Source organism: Brienomyrus brachyistius, chromosome 2, assembly GCF_023856365.1.
Source record: "Brienomyrus brachyistius isolate T26 chromosome 2, BBRACH_0.4, whole genome shotgun sequence".
Taxonomy (NCBI): domain Eukaryota; kingdom Metazoa; phylum Chordata; class Actinopteri; order Osteoglossiformes; family Mormyridae; genus Brienomyrus; species Brienomyrus brachyistius.
The window spans coordinates 43,201,957-43,222,254 of NC_064534.1; the positions used below are offsets into that span (position 1 = coordinate 43,201,957).

The 20,298-nt window shown below is 44.4% G+C and overlaps 1 protein-coding gene, 11 non-coding genes and 6 pseudogenes across 12 annotated transcripts in view; 17 read left to right on the forward strand and 1 right to left on the reverse strand.

Moving 5' to 3' along the window:
• LOC125715120 (uncharacterized) overlaps window positions 1-20,298 on the reverse strand; it is a 1,180,389-nt gene that overhangs the window by 55,928 nt on the left and 1,104,163 nt on the right. The gene's annotated exons all lie outside the window — the stretch shown is intronic.
• Window positions 352-470, forward strand: LOC125733015 (5S ribosomal RNA). The gene has a single exon (XR_007392373.1). It is a non-coding gene; the product is annotated as a 5S ribosomal RNA (ribosomal RNA).
• Window positions 1,547-1,665, forward strand: LOC125735544 (5S ribosomal RNA). The gene has a single exon (XR_007394838.1). It is a non-coding gene; the product is annotated as a 5S ribosomal RNA (ribosomal RNA).
• LOC125735545 (5S ribosomal RNA) lies at window positions 2,742-2,860 on the forward strand. Its single transcript, XR_007394839.1, has one exon. It is a non-coding gene; the product is annotated as a 5S ribosomal RNA (ribosomal RNA).
• LOC125731531 (5S ribosomal RNA) lies at window positions 3,941-4,054 on the forward strand (annotated as a pseudogene).
• On the forward strand, window positions 5,132-5,245 carry LOC125731532 (5S ribosomal RNA; annotated as a pseudogene).
• On the forward strand, window positions 6,324-6,442 carry LOC125736609 (5S ribosomal RNA). Its single transcript, XR_007395884.1, has one exon. It is a non-coding gene; the product is annotated as a 5S ribosomal RNA (ribosomal RNA).
• Window positions 7,522-7,640, forward strand: LOC125736701 (5S ribosomal RNA). The gene has a single exon (XR_007395975.1). It is a non-coding gene; the product is annotated as a 5S ribosomal RNA (ribosomal RNA).
• On the forward strand, window positions 8,717-8,835 carry LOC125735547 (5S ribosomal RNA). Its single transcript, XR_007394841.1, has one exon. It is a non-coding gene; the product is annotated as a 5S ribosomal RNA (ribosomal RNA).
• Window positions 9,910-10,028, forward strand: LOC125735548 (5S ribosomal RNA). Its single transcript, XR_007394842.1, has one exon. It is a non-coding gene; the product is annotated as a 5S ribosomal RNA (ribosomal RNA).
• On the forward strand, window positions 11,107-11,220 carry LOC125731533 (5S ribosomal RNA; annotated as a pseudogene).
• LOC125736702 (5S ribosomal RNA) lies at window positions 12,298-12,416 on the forward strand. The gene has a single exon (XR_007395976.1). It is a non-coding gene; the product is annotated as a 5S ribosomal RNA (ribosomal RNA).
• Window positions 13,493-13,611, forward strand: LOC125735549 (5S ribosomal RNA). Its single transcript, XR_007394843.1, has one exon. It is a non-coding gene; the product is annotated as a 5S ribosomal RNA (ribosomal RNA).
• On the forward strand, window positions 14,688-14,806 carry LOC125735550 (5S ribosomal RNA). The gene has a single exon (XR_007394844.1). It is a non-coding gene; the product is annotated as a 5S ribosomal RNA (ribosomal RNA).
• Window positions 15,887-16,005, forward strand: LOC125735551 (5S ribosomal RNA). The gene has a single exon (XR_007394845.1). It is a non-coding gene; the product is annotated as a 5S ribosomal RNA (ribosomal RNA).
• Window positions 17,087-17,200, forward strand: LOC125731879 (5S ribosomal RNA; annotated as a pseudogene).
• LOC125732005 (5S ribosomal RNA) lies at window positions 18,278-18,395 on the forward strand (annotated as a pseudogene).
• On the forward strand, window positions 19,473-19,591 carry LOC125731985 (5S ribosomal RNA; annotated as a pseudogene).

A 20,298-nucleotide genomic window follows, 5' to 3' on the forward strand; every position in this document is an offset into this window, starting at 1 on the left:
GTGGCTGTTAGCGGAGTTGATAACAGAGGGTCGTTAAAAGAAGCCTACATGCAGTAGGCAAAGGAGTAATGTTTGCCGGCGGGGGACGTGCGGCGATTAACCTGTGCGGTAGTGAAAAGGAGTTAACAAGAAGGAAGTGTGCGGATGCGGAAAGAATGGAATAATTGTGGTAGGCTGCCGGCTGAGTAGTTTGGTGAATGTTTGGTGTGGGTCCGGCGCTGCCGATTGGATGGTGGGGCTGCAGTGTGAGTCAGATAAAAAAAAAAAAAAACCAGGAGTAGGATCCAATGGGACTAACTGGCATGTATAGACGCGTGTAATGCAAAAGGGCTGTTTTTGGTACCATCTCTCGCTTACGGCCATACCACCCTGAACACGCCCGATCTCGTCTGATCTCGGAAGCCAAGCAGGGTAGGGTCTGGTTAGTACTTGGATGGGAGACCACCTGGGAATACCAGGTGCTGTAAGCTTTTCTCACTTTTACTTTATACAGGGGGCGCTCCACTTCACGATTAATTTAAATCTATCACTCCCCTTCCATTTTACTATTTTATATATATATTTTTTTTTTCTCTCATTCATAAAGGCAGCTTTTAGAAGCCGTTTTACTCTAAATACTTCCTGGTAATTCTAGGTGCTGTAAGCTGTTCGTGCCTTTATTCCACCAGGGCGCGATCTTCTCACCAACTTGAAGACTGTCACTCCCCATTCACGTTTTACAACTTATTGTTAATGATAAAGAGACAGCTTTTTACACACAGTTTTAAACAAAGTACTGATATTATTCCTCTTCAACTGACCGCTTTGTTTTCTATGCAAAAACCACTTCGCCACAGAAGACTCGATATTATTGGCATAGCAAGTTCTGCTCTTCTCCTTTCAAAACTTGCTAAAAGCTGTATTTAAAAGAACAGATTGGCCGGGGTAATTCACACCCTTCAATGCCAGCTTAATATTTAGGTTAGTGGGAATCACAGAGGAATTAGGGATGGAAACTTCTTTGCTGGTGGTAGAAGCGGTCTGGTGAATTTTTAGAGAGAAGAGGCCGTCGATGTTTGAATGTAGAAAATTGTTCTGGCTGCAGCCTGCAGTATGGACTTGTTGGTGTGTGTAGCTCCCAGTGTTCTGACAGCGCGACGTTTTGGGGAAGCATGTGATTCAGCAGCTACCAGTGGGCTTCGTGCGGCGGAGATTTTGTGGCTGTTAGCGGAGTTGATAACAGAGGGTCGTTAAGAGAAGCCTACATGCAGTAGGCAAAGGAGTAATGTTTGCCGGCGGGGGACGTGCGGCGATTAACCTGTGCGGTAGTGAAAAGGAGTTAAAAAGAAGGAAATGTGCGGATGCGGAAAGAATGGAATAATTGTGGTAGGCTGCCGGCTGAGTAGTTTGGTGAATGTTTGGTGTGGGTCCGGCGCTGCCGATTGGATGGTGGGGCTGCAGTGTGAGTCAGATAAAAAAAAAAAAAACCAGGAGTAGGATCCAATGGGACTAACTGGCATGTATAGACGCGTGTAATGCAAAAGGGCTGTTTTTGGTAGCATCTCTCGCTTACGGCCATACCACCCTGAACACGCCCGATCTCATCTGATCTTGGAAGCTAAACAGGTTAGGGTCTGGTTAGTACTTGGATGGGAGACCTCCTGGGAATACCAGGTGCTGTAAGCTTTTCTCACTTTTACTTTGTACAGGGGGCGCTCCACTTCACGATTAATTTAAATCTATCACTCCCCTTCCATTTTACTATTTTATATATATATATATTTTTTTTCTCATTCCTAAAGGCAGCTTTTAGAAACCGTTTTACTCTAAATACTTCCTGGTAATTCTAGGTGCTGTAAGCTGTTCGTGCCTTTATTCCACCAGGGCGCGATCTTCTCACCAACTTGAAGACTGTCACTCCCCATTCACGTTTTACAACTTATTGTTAATGATAAAGAGACAGCTTTTTACACACAGTTTTAAACAAAGTACTGATATTATTCCTCTTCAACTGACCGCTTTGTTTTCTATGCAAAAACCACTTCGCCACAGAAGACTCGATATTATTGGCATAGCAAGTTCTGCTCTTCTCCTTTCAAAACTTGCTAAAAGCTGTATTTAAAAGAACAGATTGGCCGGGGTAATTCACACCCTTCAATGCCAGCTTAATATTTAGGTTAGTGGGAATCACAGAGGAATTAGGGATGGAAACTTCTTTGCTGGTGGTAAAAGCGGTCTGGTGAATTTTTAGAGAGAAGAGGCCGTCGATGTTTGAATGTAGAAAATTGTTCTGGCTGCAGCCTGCAGTATGGACTTGTTGGTGTGTGTAGCTCCCAGTGTTCTGACAGCGCGACGTTTTGGGGAAGCATGTGATTCAGCAGCTACCAGTGGGCTTCGTGCGGCGGAGATTTTGTGGCTGTTAGCGGAGTTGATAACAGAGGGTCGTTAAGAGAAGCCTACATGCAGTAGACAAAGGAGTAATGTTTGCCGGCGGGGGACGTGCGGCGATTAACCTGTGCGGTAGTGAAAAGGAGTTAAAAAGAAGGAAGTGTGCGGATGCGGAAAGAATGGAATAATTGTGGTAGGCTGCCGGCTGAGTAGTTTGGTGAATGTTTGGTGTGGGTCCGGCGCTGCCAATTGGATGGTGGGGCTGCAGTGTGAGTCAGATAAAAAAAAAAAAAACCAGGAGTAGGATCCAATGGGACTAACTGGCATGTATAGACGCGTGTAATGCAAAAGGGCTGTTTTTGGTAGCATCTCTCGCTTACGGCCATACCACCCTGAACACGCCCGATCTCATCTGATCTTGGAAGCTAAACAGGTTAGGGTCTGGTTAGTACTTGGATGGGAGACCTCCTGGGAATACCAGGTGCTGTAAGCTTTTCTCACTTTTACTTTATACAGGGGGCGCTCCACTTCACGATTAATTTAAATCTATCACTCCCCTTCCATTTTACTATTTTATATATATATATATATTTTTTTTCTCTCATTCATAAAGGCAGCTTTTAGAAACCGTTTTACTCTAAATACTTCCTGGTAATTCTAGGTGCTGTAAGCTGTTCGTGCCTTTATTCCACCAGGGCGCGATCTTCTCACAAACTTGAAGACTGTCACTCCCCATTCACGTTTTACAACTTATTGTTAATGATAAAGAGACAGCTTTTTACACACAGTTTTAAACAAAGTACTGATATTATTCCTCTTCAACTGACCGCTTTGTTTTCTATGCAAAAACCACTTCGCCACAGAAGACTCGATATTATTGGCATAGCAAGTTCTGCTCTTCTCCTTTCAAAACTTGCTAAAAGCTGTATTTAAAAGTACAGATTGGCCGGGGTAATTCACACCCTTCAATGCCAGCTTAATGTTTAGGTTAGTGGGAATCACAGAGGAATTAGGGATGGAAACTTCTTTGCTGGTGGTAGAAGCGGTCTGGTGAATTTTTAGAGAGAAGAGGCCGTCGATGTTTGAATGTAGAAAATTGTTCTGGCTGCAGCCTGCAGTATGGACTTGTTGATGTGTGTAGCTCCCAGTGTTCTGACAGCGCGACGTTTTGGGGAAGCATGTGATTCAGCAGCTACCAGTGGGCTTCGTGCGGCGGAGATTTTGTGGCTGTTAGCGGAGTTGATAACAGAGGGTCGTTAAGAGAAGCCTGCATGCTGTAGGCAAAGGAGTAATGTTTGCCGGCGGGGGACGTGCGGCGATTAACCTGTGCGGTAGTGAAAAGGAGTTAAAAAGAAGGAAGTGTGCGGATGCGGAATGAATGGAATAATTGTGGTAGGCTGCCGGCTGAGTAGTTTGGTGAATGTTTGGTGTGGGTCCGGCGCTGCCGATTGGATGGTGGGGCTGCAGTGTGAGTCAGATAAAAAAAAAAAAAACCAGGAGTAGGATCCAATGGGACTAACTGGCATGTATAGACGCGTGTAATGCAAAAGGGCTGTTTTTGGTAGCAACTCTCGCTTACGGCCATACCACCCTGAACACGCCCGATCTCATCTGATCTCGGAAGCTGGGTAGGGTCTGGTTAGTACTTGGATGGGAGACCACCTGGGAATACCAGGTGCTGTAAGCTTTTCTCACTTTTACTTTGTACAGGGGGCGCTCCACTTCACGATTAATTTAAATCTATCACTCCCCTTCCATTTTACTATTTTATATATATATATATTTTTTTCTCTCATTCATAAAGGCAGCTTTTAGAAACCGTTTTACTCTAAATACTTCCTGGTAATTCTAGGTGCTGTAAGCTGTTCGTGCCTTTATTCCACCAGGGCGCGATCTTCTCACAAACTTGAAGACTGTCACTCCCCATTCACGTTTTACAACTTATTGTTAATGATAAAGAGACAGCTTTTTACACACAGTTTTAAACAAAGTACTGATATTATTCCTCTTCAACTGACCGCTTTGTTTTCTATGCAAAAACCACTTCGCCACAGAAGACTCGATATTATTGGCATAGCAAGTTCTGCTCTTCTCCTTTCAAAACTTGCTAAAAGCTGTATTTAAAAGAACAGATTGGCCGGGGTAATTCACACCCTTCAATGCCAGCTTAATGTTTAGGTTAGTGGGAATCACAGAGGAATTAGGGATGGAAACTTCTTTGCTGGTGGTAGAAGCGGTCTGGTGAATTTTTAGAGAGAAGAGGCCGTCGATGTTTGAATGTAGAAAATTGTTCTGGCTGCAGCCTGCAGTATGGACTTGTTGGTGTGTGTAGCTCCCAGTGTTCTGACAGCGCGACGTTTTGGGGAAGCATGTGATTCAGCAGCTACCAGTGGGCTTCGTGCGGCGGAGATTTTGTGGCTGTTAGCGGAGTTGATAACAGAGGGTCGTTAAGAGAAGCCTGCATGCTGTAGGCAAAGGAGTAATGTTTGCCGGCGGGGGACGTGCGGCGATTAACCTGTGCGGTAGTGAAAAGGAGTTAAAAAGAAGGAAGTGTGCGGATGCGGAATGAATGGAATAATTGTGGTAGGCTGCCGGCTGAGTAGTTTGGTGAATGTTTGGTGTGGGTCCGGCGCTGCCGATTGGATGGTGGGGCTGCAGTGTGAGTCAGATAAAAAAAAAAAAAACCAGGAGTAGGATCCAATGGGACTAACTGGCATGTATAGACGCGTGTAATGCAAAAGGGCTGTTTTTGGTAGCAACTCTCGCTTACGGCCATACCACCCTGAACACGCCCGATCTCATCTGATCTCGGAAGCTGGGTAGGGTCTGGTTAGTACTTGGATGGGAGACCACCTGGGAATACCAGGTGCTGTAAGCTTTTCTCACTTTTACTTTGTACAGGGGGCGCTCCACTTCACGATTAATTTAAATCTATCACTCCCCTTCCATTTTACTATTTTATATATATATTTTTTTTTTTCTCATTCCTAAAGGCAGCTTTTAGAAACCGTTTTACTCTAAATACTTCCTGGTAATTCTAGGTGCTGTAAGCTGTTCGTGCCTTTATTCCACCAGGGCGCGATCTTCTCACCAACTTGAAGACTGTCACTCCCCATTCACGTTTTACAACTTATTGTTAATGATAAAGAGACAGCTTTTTACACACAGTTTTAAACAAAGTACTGATATTATTCCTCTTCAACTGACCGCTTTGTTTTCTATGCAAAAACCACTTCGCCACAGAAGACTCGATATTATTGGCATAGCAAGTTCTGCTCTTCTCCTTTCAAAACTTGCTAAAAGCTGTATTTAAAAGAACAGATTGGCCGGGGTAATTCACACCCTTCAATGCCAGCTTAATATTTAGGTTAGTGGGAATCACAGAGGAATTAGGGATGGAAACTTCTTTGCTGGTGGTAGAAGCGGTCTGGTGAATTTTTAGAGAGAAGAGGCCGTCGATGTTTGAATGTAGAAAATTGTTGATCTGGCTGCAGCCTGCAGTATGGACTTGTTGGTGTGTGTAGCTCCCAGTGTTCTGACAGCGCGACGTTTTGGGGAAGCATGTGATTCAGCAGCTACCAGTGGGCTTCGTGCGGCGGAGATTTTGTGGCTGTTAGCGGAGTTGATAACAGAGGGTCGTTAAGAGAAGCCTACATGCAGTAGACAAAGGAGTAATGTTTGCCGGCGGGGGACGTGCGGCGATTAACCTGTGCGGTAGTGAAAAGGAGTTAAAAAGAAGGAAGTGTGCGGATGCGGAAAGAATGGAATAATTGTGGTAGGCTGCCGGCTGAGTAGTTTGGTGAATGTTTGGTGTGGGTCCGGCGCTGCCGATTGGATGGTGGGGCTGCAGTGTGAGTCAGATAAAAAAAAAAAAAACCAGGAGTAGGATCCAATGGGACTAACTGGCATGTATAGACGCGTGTAATGCAAAAGGGCTGTTTTTGGTAGCATCTCTCGCTTACGGCCATACCACCCTGAACACGCCCGATCTCATCTGATCTTGGAAGCTAAACAGGTTAGGGTCTGGTTAGTACTTGGATGGGAGACCTCCGGGGAATACCAGGTGCTGTAAGCTTTTCTCACTTTTACTTTATACAGGGGGCGCTCCACTTCACGATTAATTTAAATCTATCACTCCCCTTCCATTTTACTATTTTATATATATATATTTTTTTTTTTTCTCTCATTCATAAAGGCAGCTTTTAGAAACCGTTTTACTCTAAATACTTCCTGGTAATTCTAGGTGCTGTAAGCTGTTCGTGCCTTTATTCCACCAGGGCGCGATCTTCTCACAAACTTGAAGACTGTCACTCCCCATTCACGTTTTACAACTTATTGTTAATGATAAAGAGACAGCTTTTTACACACAGTTTTAAACAAAGTACTGATATTATTCCTCTTCAACTGACCGCTTTGTTTTCAATGCAAAAACCACTTCGCCACAGAAGACTCGATATTATTGGCATAGCAAGTTCTGCTCTTCTCCTTTCAAAACTTGCTAAAAGCTGTATTTAAAAGAACAGATTGGCCGGGGTAATTCACACCCTTCAATGCCAGCTTAATGTTTAGGTTAGTGGGAATCACAGAGGAATTAGGGATGGAAACTTCTTTGCTGGTGGTAGAAGCGGTCTGGTGAATTTTTAGAGAGAAGAGGCCGTCGATGTTTGAATGTAGAAAATTGTTCTGGCTGCAGCCTGCAGTATGGACTTGTTGGTGTGTGTAGCTCCCAGTGTTCTGACAGCGCGACGTTTTGGGGAAGCATGTGATTCAGCAGCTACCAGTGGGCTTCGTGCGGCGGAGATTTTGTGGCTGTTAGCGGAGTTGATAACAGAGGGTCGTTAAGAGAAGCCTGCATGCTGTAGGCAAAGGAGTAATGTTTGCCGGCGGGGGACGTGCGGCGATTAACCTGTGCGGTAGTGAAAAGGAGTTAAAAAGAAGGAAGTGTGCGGATGCGGAAAGAATGGAATAATTGTGGTAGGCTGCCGGCTGAGTAGTTTGGTGAATGTTTGGTGTGGGTCCGGCGCTGCCGATTGGATGGTGGGGCTGCAGTGTGAGTCAGATAAAAAAAAAAAAAACAGGAGTAGGATCCAATGGGACTAACTGGCATGTATAGAGGCGTGTAATGCAAAAGGGCTGTTTTTGGGAGTTTTTCTCGCTCACGGCCATACCACCCTGAACACGCCCGATCTCGTCTGATCTCGGAAGCCAAGCAGGGTAGGGTGTGGTTAGTACTTGGATGGGAGACCACCTGGGAATACCAGGTGCTGTAAGCTTTTCTCACTTTTACTTTATACAGGGGGCGCTCCACTTCACGATTAATTTAAATCTATCACTCCCCTTCCATTTTACTATTTTATATATATATTTTTTTTTTCTCTCATTCATAAAGGCAGCTTTTAGAAGCCGTTTTACTCTAAATACTTCCTGGTAATTCCAGGTGCTGTAAGCTGTTCGTGCCTTTATTCCACCAGGGCGCGATCTTCTCACCAACTTGAAGACTGTCACTCCCCATTCACGTTTTACAACTTATTGTTAATGATAAAGAGACAGCTTTTTACACACAGTTTTAAACAAAGTACTGATATTATTCCTCTTCAACTGACCGCTTTGTTTTCTATGCAAAAACCACTTCGCCACAGAAGACTCGATATTATTGGCATAGCAAGTTCTGCTCTTCTCCTTTCAAAACTTGCTAAAAGCTGTATTTAAAAGAACAGATTGGCCGGGGTAATTCACACCCTTCAATGCCAGCTTAATATTTAGGTTAGTGGGAATCACAGAGGAATTAGGGATGGAAACTTCTTTGCTGGTGGTAGAAGCGGTCTGGTGAATTTTTAGAGAGAAGAGGCCGTCGATGTTTGAATGTAGAAAATTGTTCTGGCTGCAGCCTGCAGTATGGACTTGTTGGTGTGTGTAGCTCCCAGTGTTCTGACAGCGCGACGTTTTGGGGAAGCATGTGATTCAGCAGCTACCAGTGGGCTTCGTGCGGCGGAGATTTTGTGGCTGTTAGCGGAGTTGATAACAGAGGGTCGTTAAGAGAAGCCTACATGCAGTAGACAAAGGAGTAATGTTTGCCGGCGGGGGACGTGCGGCGATTAACCTGTGCGGTAGTGAAAAGGAGTTAAAAAGAAGGAAGTGTGCGGATGCGGAAAGAATGGAATAATTGTGGTAGGCTGCCGGCTGAGTAGTTTGGTGAATGTTTGGTGTGGGTCCGGCGCTGCCGATTGGATGGTGGGGCTGCAGTGTGAGTCAGATAAAAAAAAAAAAAACCAGGAGTAGGATCCAATGGGACTAACTGGCATGTATAGACGCGTGTAATGCAAAAGGGCTGTTTTTGGTAGCATCTCTCGCTTACGGCCATACCACCCTGAACACGCCCGATCTCATCTGATCTTGGAAGCTAAACAGGTTAGGGTCTGGTTAGTACTTGGATGGGAGACCTCCTGGGAATACCAGGTGCTGTAAGCTTTTCTCACTTTTACTTTGTACAGGGGGCGCTCCACTTCACGATTAATTTAAATCTATCACTCCCCTTCCATTTTACTATTTTATATATATATTTTTTTTTTCTCATTCCTAAAGGCAGCTTTTAGAAACCGTTTTACTCTAAATACTTCCTGGTAATTCTAGGTGCTGTAAGCTGTTCGTGCCTTTATTCCACCAGGGCGCGATCTTCTCACCAACTTGAAGACTGTCACTCCCCATTCACGTTTTACAACTTATTGTTAATGATAAAGAGACAGCTTTTTACACACAGTTTTAAACAAAGTACTGATATTATTCCTCTTCAACTGACCGCTTTGTTTTCTATGCAAAAACCACTTCGCCACAGAAGACTCGATATTATTGGCATAGCAAGTTCTGCTCTTCTCCTTTCAAAACTTGCTAAAAGCTGTATTTAAAAGAACAGATTGGCCGGGGTAATTCACACCCTTCAATGCCAGCTTAATATTTAGGTTAGTGGGAATCACAGAGGAATTAGGGATGGAAACTTCTTTGCTGGTGGTAGAAGCGGTCTGGTGAATTTTTAGAGAGAAGAGGCCGTCGATGTTTGAATGTAGAAAATTGTTCTGGCTGCAGCCTGCAGTATGGACTTGTTGGTGTGTGTAGCTCCCAGTGTTCTGACAGCGCGACGTTTTGGGGAAGCATGTGATTCAGCAGCTACCAGTGGGATTCGTGCGGCGGAGATTTTGTGGCTGTTAGCGGAGTTGATAACAGAGGGTCGTTAAGAGAAGCCTACATGCAGTAGACAAAGGAGTAATGTTTGCCGGCGGGGGACGTGCGGCGATTAACCTGTGCGGTAGTGAAAAGGAGTTAAAAAGAAGGAAGTGTGCGGATGCGGAAAGAATGGAATAATTGTGGTAGGCTGCCGGCTGAGTAGTTTGGTGAATGTTTGGTGTGGGTCCGGCGCTGCCGATTGGATGGTGGGGCTGCAGTGTGAGTCAGATAAAAAAAAAAAAAACCAGGAGTAGGATCCAATGGGACTAACTGGCATGTATAGACGCGTGTAATGCAAAAGGGCTGTTTTTGGTAGCATCTCTCGCTTACGGCCATACCACCCTGAACACGCCCGATCTCATCTGATCTTGGAAGCTAAACAGGTTAGGGTCTGGTTAGTACTTGGATGGGAGACCTCCTGGGAATACCAGGTGCTGTAAGCTTTTCTCACTTTTACTTTATACAGGCGGGCGCTCCACTTCACGATTAATTTAAATCTATCACTCCCCTTCCATTTTACTATTTTATATATATATATATTTTTTTCTCTCATTCATAAAGGCAGCTTTTAGAAACCGTTTTACTCTAAATACTTCCTGGTAATTCTAGGTGCTGTAAGCTGTTCGTGCCTTTATTCCACCAGGGCGCGATCTTCTCACAAACTTGAAGACTGTCACTCCCCATTCACGTTTTACAACTTATTGTTAATGATAAAGAGACAGCTTTTTACACACAGTTTTAAACAAAGTACTGATATTATTCCTCTTCAACTGACCGCTTTGTTTTCTATGCAAAAACCACTTCGCCACAGAAGACTCGATATTATTGGCATAGCAAGTTCTGCTCTTCTCCTTTCAAAACTTGCTAAAAGCTGTATTTAAAAGAACAGATTGGCCGGGGTAATTCACACCCTTCAATGCCAGCTTAATGTTTAGGTTAGTGGGAATCACAGAGGAATTAGGGATGGAAACTTCTTTGCTGGTGGTAGAAGCGGTCTGGTGAATTTTTAGAGAGAAGAGGCCGTCGATGTTTGAATGTAGAAAATTGTTCTGGCTGCAGCCTGCAGTATGGACTTGTTGGTGTGTGTAGCTCCCAGTGTTCTGACAGCGCGACGTTTTGGGGAAGCATGTGATTCAGCAGCTACCAGTGGGCTTCGTGCGGCGGAGATTTTGTGGCTGTTAGCGGAGTTGATAACAGAGGGTCGTTAAGAGAAGCCTGCATGCTGTAGGCAAAGGAGTAATGTTTGCCGGCGGGGGACGTGCGGCGATTAACCTGTGCGGTAGTGAAAAGGAGTTAAAAAGAAGGAAGTGTGCGGATGCGGAATGAATGGAATAATTGTGGTAGGCTGCCGGCTGAGTAGTTTGGTGAATGTTTGGTGTGGGTCCGGCGCTGCCGATTGGATGGTGGGGCTGCAGTGTGAGTCAGATAAAAAAAAAAAAAACCAGGAGTAGGATCCAATGGGACTAACTGGCATGTATAGACGCGTGTAATGCAAAAGGGCTGTTTTTGGTAGCAACTCTCGCTTACGGCCATACCACCCTGAACACGCCCGATCTCATCTGATCTCGGAAGCTGGGTAGGGTCTGGTTAGTACTTGGATGGGAGACCACCTGGGAATACCAGGTGCTGTAAGCTTTTCTCACTTTTACTTTATACAGGGGGCGCTCCACTTCACGATTAATTTAAATCTATCACTCCCCTTCCATTTTACTATTTTATATATATATATTTTTTTTTTCTCTCATTCCTAAAGGCAGCTTTTAGAAACCGTTTTACTCTAAATACTTCCTGGTAATTCTAGGTGCTTTAAGCTGTTCGTGCCTTTATTCCACCAGTGCGCGATCTTCTCACAAACTTGAAGACTGTCACTCCCCATTCACGTTTTACAACTTATTGTTAATGATAAAGAGACAGCTTTTTACACACAGTTTTAAACAAAGTACTGATATTATTCCTCTTCAACTGACCGCTTTGTTTTCTATGCAAAAACCACTTCGCCACAGAAGACTCGATATTATTGGCATAGCAAGTTCTGCTCTTCTCCTTTCAAAACTTGCTAAAAGCTGTATTTAAAAGAACAGATTGGCCGGGGTAATTCACACCCTTCAATGCCAGCTTAATGTTCAGGTTAGTGGGAATCACAGAGGAATTAGGGATGGAAACTTCTTTGCTGGTGGTAGAAGCGGTCTGGTGAATTTTTAGAGAGAAGAGGCCGTCGATGTTTGAATGTAGAAAATAGTTCTGGCTGCAGCCTGCAGTATGGACTTGTTGGTGTGTGTAGCTCCCAGTGTTCTGACAGCGCGACGTTTTGGGGAAGCATGTGATTCAGCAGCTACCAGTGGGCTTTGTGCAGCGGAGATTTTGTGGCTGTTAGCGGAGTTGATAACAGAGGGTCGTTAAGAGAAGCCTACATGCAGTAGGCAAAGGAGTAATGTTTGCTGGCGGGGGACGTGCGGCGATTAACCTGTGCGGTAGTGAAAAGGAGTTAAAAAGAAGGAAGTGTGCGGATGCGGAAAGAATGGAATAATTGTGGTAGGCTGCCGGCTGAGTAGTTTGGTGAATGTTTGGTGTGGGTCCGGCGCTGCCGATTGGATGGTGGGGCTGCAGTGTGAGTCAGATAAAAAAAAAAAAAACAGGAGTAGGATCCAATGGGACTAACTGGCATGTATAGAGGCGTGTAATGCAAAAGGGCTGTTTTTGGGAGTTTTTCTCGCTCACGGCCATACCACCCTGAACACGCCCGATCTCGTCTGATCTCGGAAGCCAAGCAGGGTAGGGTGTGGTTAGTACTTGGATGGGAGACCACCTGGGAATACCAGGTGCTGTAAGCTTTTCTCACTTTTACTTTATACAGGGGGCGCTCCACTTCACGATTAATTTAAATCTATCACTCCCCTTCCATTTTACTATTTTATATATATATTTTTTTTTTCTCTCATTCATAAAGGCAGCTTTTAGAAGCCGTTTTACTCTAAATACTTCCTGGTAATTCCAGGTGCTGTAAGCTGTTCGTGCCTTTATTCCACCAGGGCGCGATCTTCTCACCAACTTGAAGACTGTCACTCCCCATTCACGTTTTACAACTTATTGTTAATGATAAAGAGACAGCTTTTTACACACAGTTTTAAACAAAGTACTGATATTATTCCTCTTCAACTGACCGCTTTGTTTTCTATGCAAAAACCACTTCGCCACAGAAGACTCGATATTATTGGCATAGCAAGTTCTGCTCTTCTCCTTTCAAAACTTGCTAAAAGCTGTATTTAAAAGAACAGATTGGCCGGGGTAATTCACACCCTTCAATGCCAGCTTAATATTTAGGTTAGTGGGAATCACAGAGGAATTAGGGATGGAAACTTCTTTGCTGGTGGTAGAAGCGGTCTGGTGAATTTTTAGAGAGAAGAGGCCGTCGATGTTTGAATGTAGAAAATTGTTCTGGCTGCAGCCTGCAGTATGGACTTGTTGGTGTGTGTAGCTCCCAGTGTTCTGACAGCGCGACGTTTTGGGGAAGCATGTGATTCAGCAGCTACCAGTGGGCTTCGTGCGGCGGAGATTTTGTGGCTGTTAGCGGAGTTGATAACAGAGGGTCGTTAAGAGAAGCCTACATGCAGTAGGCAAAGGAGTAATGTTTGCCGGCGGGGGACGTGCGGCGATTAACCTGTGCGGTAGTGAAAAGGAGTTAAAAAGAAGGAAGTGTGCGGATGCGGAAAGAATGGAATAATTGTGGTAGGCTGCCGGCTGAGTAGTTTGGTGAATGTTTGGTGTGGGTCCGGCGCTGCCGATTGGATGGTGGGGCTGCAGTGTGAGTCAGATTAAAAAAAAAAAAACCAGGAGTAGGATCCAATGGGACTAACTGGCATGTATAGACGCGTGTAATGCAAAAGGGCTGTTTTTGGTAGCATCTCTCGCTTACGGCCATACCACCCTGAACACGCCCGATCTCATCTGATCTTGGAAGCTAAACAGGTTAGGGTCTGGTTAGTACTTGGATGGGAGACCTCCTGGGAATACCAGGTGCTGTAAGCTTTTCTCACTTTTACTTTATACAGGGGGCGCTCCACTTCACGATTAATTTAAATCTATCACTCCCCTTCCATTTTACTATTTTATATATATATTTTTTTTTTCTCTCATTCATAAAGGCAGCTTTTAGAAGCCGTTTTACTCTAAATACTTCCTGGTAATTCCAGGTGCTGTAAGCTGTTCGTGCCTTTATTCCACCAGGGCGCGATCTTCTCACCAACTTGAAGACTGTCACTCCCCATTCACGTTTTACAACTTATTGTTAATGATAAAGAGACAGCTTTTTACACACAGTTTTAAACAAAGTACTGATATTATTCCTCTTCAACTGACCGCTTTGTTTTCTATGCAAAAACCACTTCGCCACAGAAGACTCGATATTATTGGCATAGCAAGTTCTGCTCTTCTCCTTTCAAAACTTGCTAAAAGCTGTATTTAAAAGAACAGATTGGCCGGGGTAATTCACACCCTTCAATGCCAGCTTAATATTTAGGTTAGTGGGAATCACAGAGGAATTAGGGATGGAAACTTCTTTGCTGGTGGTAGAAGCGGTCTGGTGAATTTTTAGAGAGAAGAGGCCGTCGATGTTTGAATGTAGAAAATTGTTCTGGCTGCAGCCTGCAGTATGGACTTGTTGGTGTGTGTAGCTCCCAGTGTTCTGACAGCGCGACGTTTTGGGGAAGCATGTGATTCAGCAGCTACCAGTGGGCTTCGTGCGGCGGAGATTTTGTGGCTGTTAGCGGAGTTGATAACAGAGGGTCGTTAAGAGAAGCCTACATGCAGTAGGCAAAGGAGTAATGTTTGCCGGCGGGGGACGTGCGGCGATTAACCTGTGCGGTAGTGAAAAGGAGTTAAAAAGAAGGAAGTGTGCGGATGCGGAAAGAATGGAATAATTGTGGTAGGCTGCCGGCTGAGTAGTTTGGTGAATGTTTGGTGTGGGTCCGGCGCTGCCGATTGGATGGTGGGGCTGCAGTGTGAGTCAGATAAAAAAAAAAAAAACCAGGAGTAGGATCCAATGGGACTAACTGGCATGTATAGAGGCGTGTAATGCAAAAGGGCTGTTTTTGGTAGCATCTCTCGCTTACGGCCATACCACCCTGAACACGCCCGATCTCATCTGATCTTGGAAGCTAAACAGGTTAGGGTCTGGTTAGTACTTGGATGGGAGACCTCCTGGGAATACCAGGTGCTGTAAGCTTTTCTCACTTTTACTTTGTACAGGGGGCGCTCCACTTCACGATTAATTTAAATCTATCACTCCCCTTCCATTTTACTATTTTATATATATATATTTTTTTTCTTCTCATTCCTAAAGGCAGCTTTTAGAAACCGTTTTACTCTAAATACTTCCTGGTAATTCTAGGTGCTGTAAGCTGTTCGTGCCTTTATTCCACCAGGGCGCGATCTTCTCACCAACTTGAAGACTGTCACTCCCCATTCACGTTTTACAACTTATTGTTAATGATAAAGAGACAGCTTTTTACACACAGTTTTAAACAAAGTACTGATATTATTCCTCTTCAACTGACCGCTTTGTTTTCTATGCAAAAACCACTTCGCCACAGAAGACTCGATATTATTGGCATAGTAAGTTCTGCTCTTCTCCTTTCAAAACTTGCTAAAAGCTGTATTTAAAAGAACAGATTGGCCGGGGTAATTCACACCCTTCAATGCCAGCTTAATATTTAGGTTAGTGGGAATCACAGAGGAATTAGGGATGGAAACTTCTTTGCTGGTGGTAGAAGCGGTCTGGTGAATTTTTAGAGAGAAGAGGCCGTCGATGTTTGAATGTAGAAAATTGTTGATCTGGCTGCAGCCTGCAGTATGGACTTGTTGGTGTGTGTAGCTCCCAGTGTTCTGACAGCGCGACGTTTTGGGGAAGCATGTGATTCAGCAGCTACCAGTGGGCTTCGTGCGGCGGAGATTTTGTGGCTGTTAGCGGAGTTGATAACAGAGGGTCGTTAAGAGAAGCCTACATGCAGTAGACAAAGGAGTAATGTTTGCCGGCGGGGGACGTGCGGCGATTAACCTGTGCGGTAGTGAAAAGGAGTTAAAAAGAAGGAAGTGTGCGGATGCGGAAAGAATGGAATAATTGTGGTAGGCTGCCGGCTGAGTAGTTTGGTGAATGTTTGGTGTGGGTCCGGCGCTGCCGATTGGATGGTGGGGCTGCAGTGTGAGTCAGATAAAAAAAAAAAAAACCAGGAGTAGGATCCAATGGGACTAACTGGCATGTATAGACGCGTGTAATGCAAAAGGGCTGTTTTTGGTAGCATCTCTCGCTTACGGCCATACCACCCTGAACACGCCCGATCTCATCTGATCTTGGAAGCTAAACAGGTTAGGGTCTGGTTAGTACTTGGATGGGAGACCTCCTGGGAATACCAGGTGCTGTAAGCTTTTCTCACTTTTACTTTATACAGGGGGCGCTCCACTTCACGATTAATTTAAATCTATCACTCCCCTTCCATTTTACTATTTTATATATATATATATTTTTTTTTTTCTCTCATTCATAAAGGCAGCTTTTAGAAACCGTTTTACTCTAAATACTTCCTGGTAATTCTAGGTGCTGTAAGCTGTTCGTGCCTTTATTCCACCAGGGCGCGATCTTCTCACAAACTTGAAGACTGTCACTCCCCATTCACGTTTTACAACTTATTGTTAATGATAAAGAGACAGCTTTTTACACACAGTTTTAAACAAAGTACTGATATTATTCCTCTTCAACTGACCGCTTTGTTTTCTATGCAAAAACCACTTCGCCACAGAAGACTCGATATTATTGGTATAGCAAGTTCTGCTCTTCTCCTTTCAAAACTTGCTAAAAGCTGTATTTAAAAGAACAGATTGGCCGGGGTAATTCACACCCTTCAATGCCAGCTTAATGTTTAGGTTAGTGGGAATCACAGAGGAATTAGGGATGGAAACTTCTTTGCTGGTGGTAGAAGCGGTCTGGTGAATTTTTAGAGAGAAGAGGCCGTCGATGTTTGAATGTAGAAAATTGTTCTGGCTGCAGCCTGCAGTATGGACTTGTTGGTGTGTGTAGCTCCCAGTGTTCTGACAGCGCGACGTTTTGGGGAAGCATGTGATTCAGCAGCTACCAGTGGGCTTCGTGCGGCGGAGATTTTGTGGCTGTTAGCGGAGTTGATAACAGAGGGTCGTTAAGAGAAGCCTGCATGCTGTAGGCAAAGGAGTAATGTTTGCCGGCGGGGGACGTGCGGCGATTAACCTGTGCGGTAGTGAAAAGGAGTTAAAAAGAAGGAAGTGTGCGGATGCGGAATGAATGGAATAATTGTGGTAGGCTGCCGGCTGAGTAGTTTGGTGAATGTTTGGTGTGGGTCCGGCGCTGCCGATTGCATGGTGGGGCTGCAGTGTGAGTCAGATAAAAAAAAAAAAAACCAGGAGTAGGATCCAATGGGACTAACTGGCATGTATAGACGCGTGTAATGCAAAAGGGCTGTTTTTGGTAGCAACTCTCGCTTACGGCCATACCACCCTGAACACGCCCGATCTCATCTGATCTCAGAAGCTGGGTAGGGTCTGGTTAGTACTTGGATGGGAGACCACCTGGGAATACCAGGTGCTGTAAGCTTTTCTCACTTTTACTTTGTACAGGGGGCGCTCCACTTCACGATTAATTTAAATCTATCACTCCCCTTCCATTTTACTATTTTATATATATATTTTTTTTTTTCTCTCATTCATAAAGGCAGCTTTTAGAAACCGTTTTACTCTAAATACTTCCTGGTAATTCTAGGTGCTGTAAGCTGTTCGTGCCTTTATTCCACCAGGGCGCGATCTTCTCACAAACTTGAAGACTGTCACTCCCCATTCACGTTTTACAACTTATTGTTAATGATAAAGAGACAGCTTTTTACACACAGTTTTAAACAAAGTACTGATATTATTCCTCTTCAACTGACCGCTTTGTTTTCTATGCAAAAACCACTTCGCCACAGAAGACTCGATATTATTGGCATAGCAAGTTCTGCTCTTCTCCTTTCAAAACTTGCTAAAAGCTGTATTTAAAAGAACAGATTGGCCGGGGTAATTCACACCCTTCAATGCCAGCTTAATGTTTAGGTTAGTGGGAATCACAGAGGAATTAGGGATGGAAACTTCTTTGCTGGTGGTAGAAGCGGTCTGGTGAATTTTTAGAGAGAAGAGGCCGTCGATGTTTGAATGTAGAAAATTGTTCTGGCTGCAGCCTGCAGTATGGACTTGTTGGTGTGTGTAGCTCCCAGTGTTCTGACAGCGCGACGTTTTGGGGAAGCATGTGATTCAGCAGCTACCAGTGGGCTTCGTGCGGCGGAGATTTTGTGGCTGTTAGCGGAGTTGATAACAGAGGGTCGTTAAGAGAAGCCTGCATGCAGTAGGCAAAGGAGTAATGTTTGCCGGCGGGGGACGTGCGGCGATTAACCTGTGCGGTAGTGAAAAGGAGTTAAAAAGAAGGAAGTGTGCGGATGCGGAATGAATGGAATAATTGTGGTAGGCTGCCGGCTGAGTAGTTTGGTGAATGTTTGGTGTGGGTCCGGCGCTGCCGATTGGATGGTGGGGCTGCAGTGTGAGTCAGATAAAAAAAAAAAAAACCAGGAGTAGGATCCAATGGGACTAACTGGCATGTATAGACGCGTGTAATGCAAAAGGGCTGTTTTTGTTCGCGGCTCTCGCTTATGGCCATACCACCCTGAACGCGCCCGATCTCGTCTTATCTCGGAAGCAAAGCAGGCTAGGGTCTGGTTAGTTCTTGGATGGAGACCACCTGGGAATACCAGGTGCTGTAAGCTTTTCTCACTTTTACTTTATACAGGGGGCGCTCCACTTCACGATTAATTTAAATCTATCACTCCCCTTCCATTTTAATATTTTATATATTTCTTTTTTCTCTCATTCATAAAGGCAGCTTTTACACACCGTTTTACTCTAAATACTGCCTGGTAATTATAGCTGCTGTAAGCTGTTCGTGCCTTTATTCCACCAGGGCGCAATCTTCTCACAAACTTGAAGACTGTCACTCCCCATTCACGTTTTACAACTTATTGTTAATAATAAAGAGACAGCTTTTTACACACAGTTTTAAACAAAGTACTAATATAATTCCTCTTCAACTCACCGCTTTGTTTTCTATGCAAAAACGACTTCACCACAGAAGACTCGTTATTATTGGCATAGCAAGGTCTGCTCTTCTCCTCCTTTCAAAACTTGCTAAAAGCTGTATTTAAAAGAGCAGGTTGGCCGGGGTAATTCACACCCTTCAATGCCAGCTTAATGTTTAGGTTAGTGGGAATCACAGAGGAATTAGGGATGGAAACTTCTTTGCTGGTGGTAGAAGCGGTCTGGTGAATTTTTAGAGAGAAGAGGCCGTCAATGTTTGAATGTAGAAAATTGTTCTGGCTGCAGCCTGCAGTATGGACTTGTTGGTGTGTGTAACTCCCAGTGTTCTGACAGCGCGACGTTTTGGGGAAGCATGTGATTCAGCAGCTACCAGTGGGCTTCGTGCGGCGGAGAGTTTGTGGCTGTTAGCGGAGTTGATAACAGAAGGTCATTAAGAGAAGCCTGCATGCGGTAGGCAAAGGAGTAATGTTTGCCGACGGGGGACGTGCGGCGATTAACCTGTGCGGTAGTGAAAAGGAGTTAAAGAGAAGGAAGTTTGCGGATGCGGAAAGAATGGAATAATTGTGGTAGGCTGCCGGCTGAGTAGTTTGGTGAATGTTTGGTGTGGTTCCGGCACTGCCGATTGGATGGTAGGGCTGCAGTGTGAGTCAGATAAAAAAAAAAAAAAAAACAGGAGTAGGATCCACTTGGACTAACTGGCATGTATAGAGGCGTGTAATGCAAAAGGGCTGTTTTTGGTAGTTTTTCTCGCTCACGGCCGTACCACCCTGAACACGCCCGATCTCGTCTGGTCTCGGAAGCCAAGCAAGATAGGGTCTGGTTAGTACTTGGATGGGAGACCTACTGGGAATACCAAGTGCTGTAAGCTTTTCTCACTTTTACTTAATACAGAGGGCACTCCACTTCACGATTAATTTAAATCTATCACTCCCCTTCCGTTTTACTATTTTATATATATATATTTTTTCTTTCATTCATAAAGGCAGCTTTTACACACCGTTTTACTCTAAATACTGCCTGGTAATTATAGCTGCTGTAAGCTGTTCGTGCCTTTATTCCACCAGGGCGCGATCTTCTCACAAACTTGAAGACTGTCACTCCCCATTCACGTTTTACAACTTATTGTTAATAATAAAGAGACAGCTTTTTACACACAGTTTTAAACAAAGTACTGATATAATTCCTCTTAAACTCACCGCTATGTTTTCTATGCAAAATACACTTCGCCACAGAATATTCGATATTATTGGCATATTATCTGCTATTCTCCTCCTTTCAAAACTTGCTAAAAGCTGTATTTAAAAGAGCAGGTTGGCCGGGGTAATTCACACCCTTCAATGCCAGCTTAATGTTTAGGTTAGTGGGAATCACAGAAGAATTAGGGATGAAAACTTCTTTGCTGGTGGTAGAAGCGGTCTGGTGAATTTTTAGAGAGAAGAGGCCGTCGATGTTTGAATGTAGAAAATTGTTCTGGCTGCAGCCTGCAGTATGGACTTGTTGGTGTGTGTAGCTCCCAGTGTTCTGACAGCGCGACGTTTTGGGGAAGCATGTGATTCAGCAGCTACCAGTGGGCTT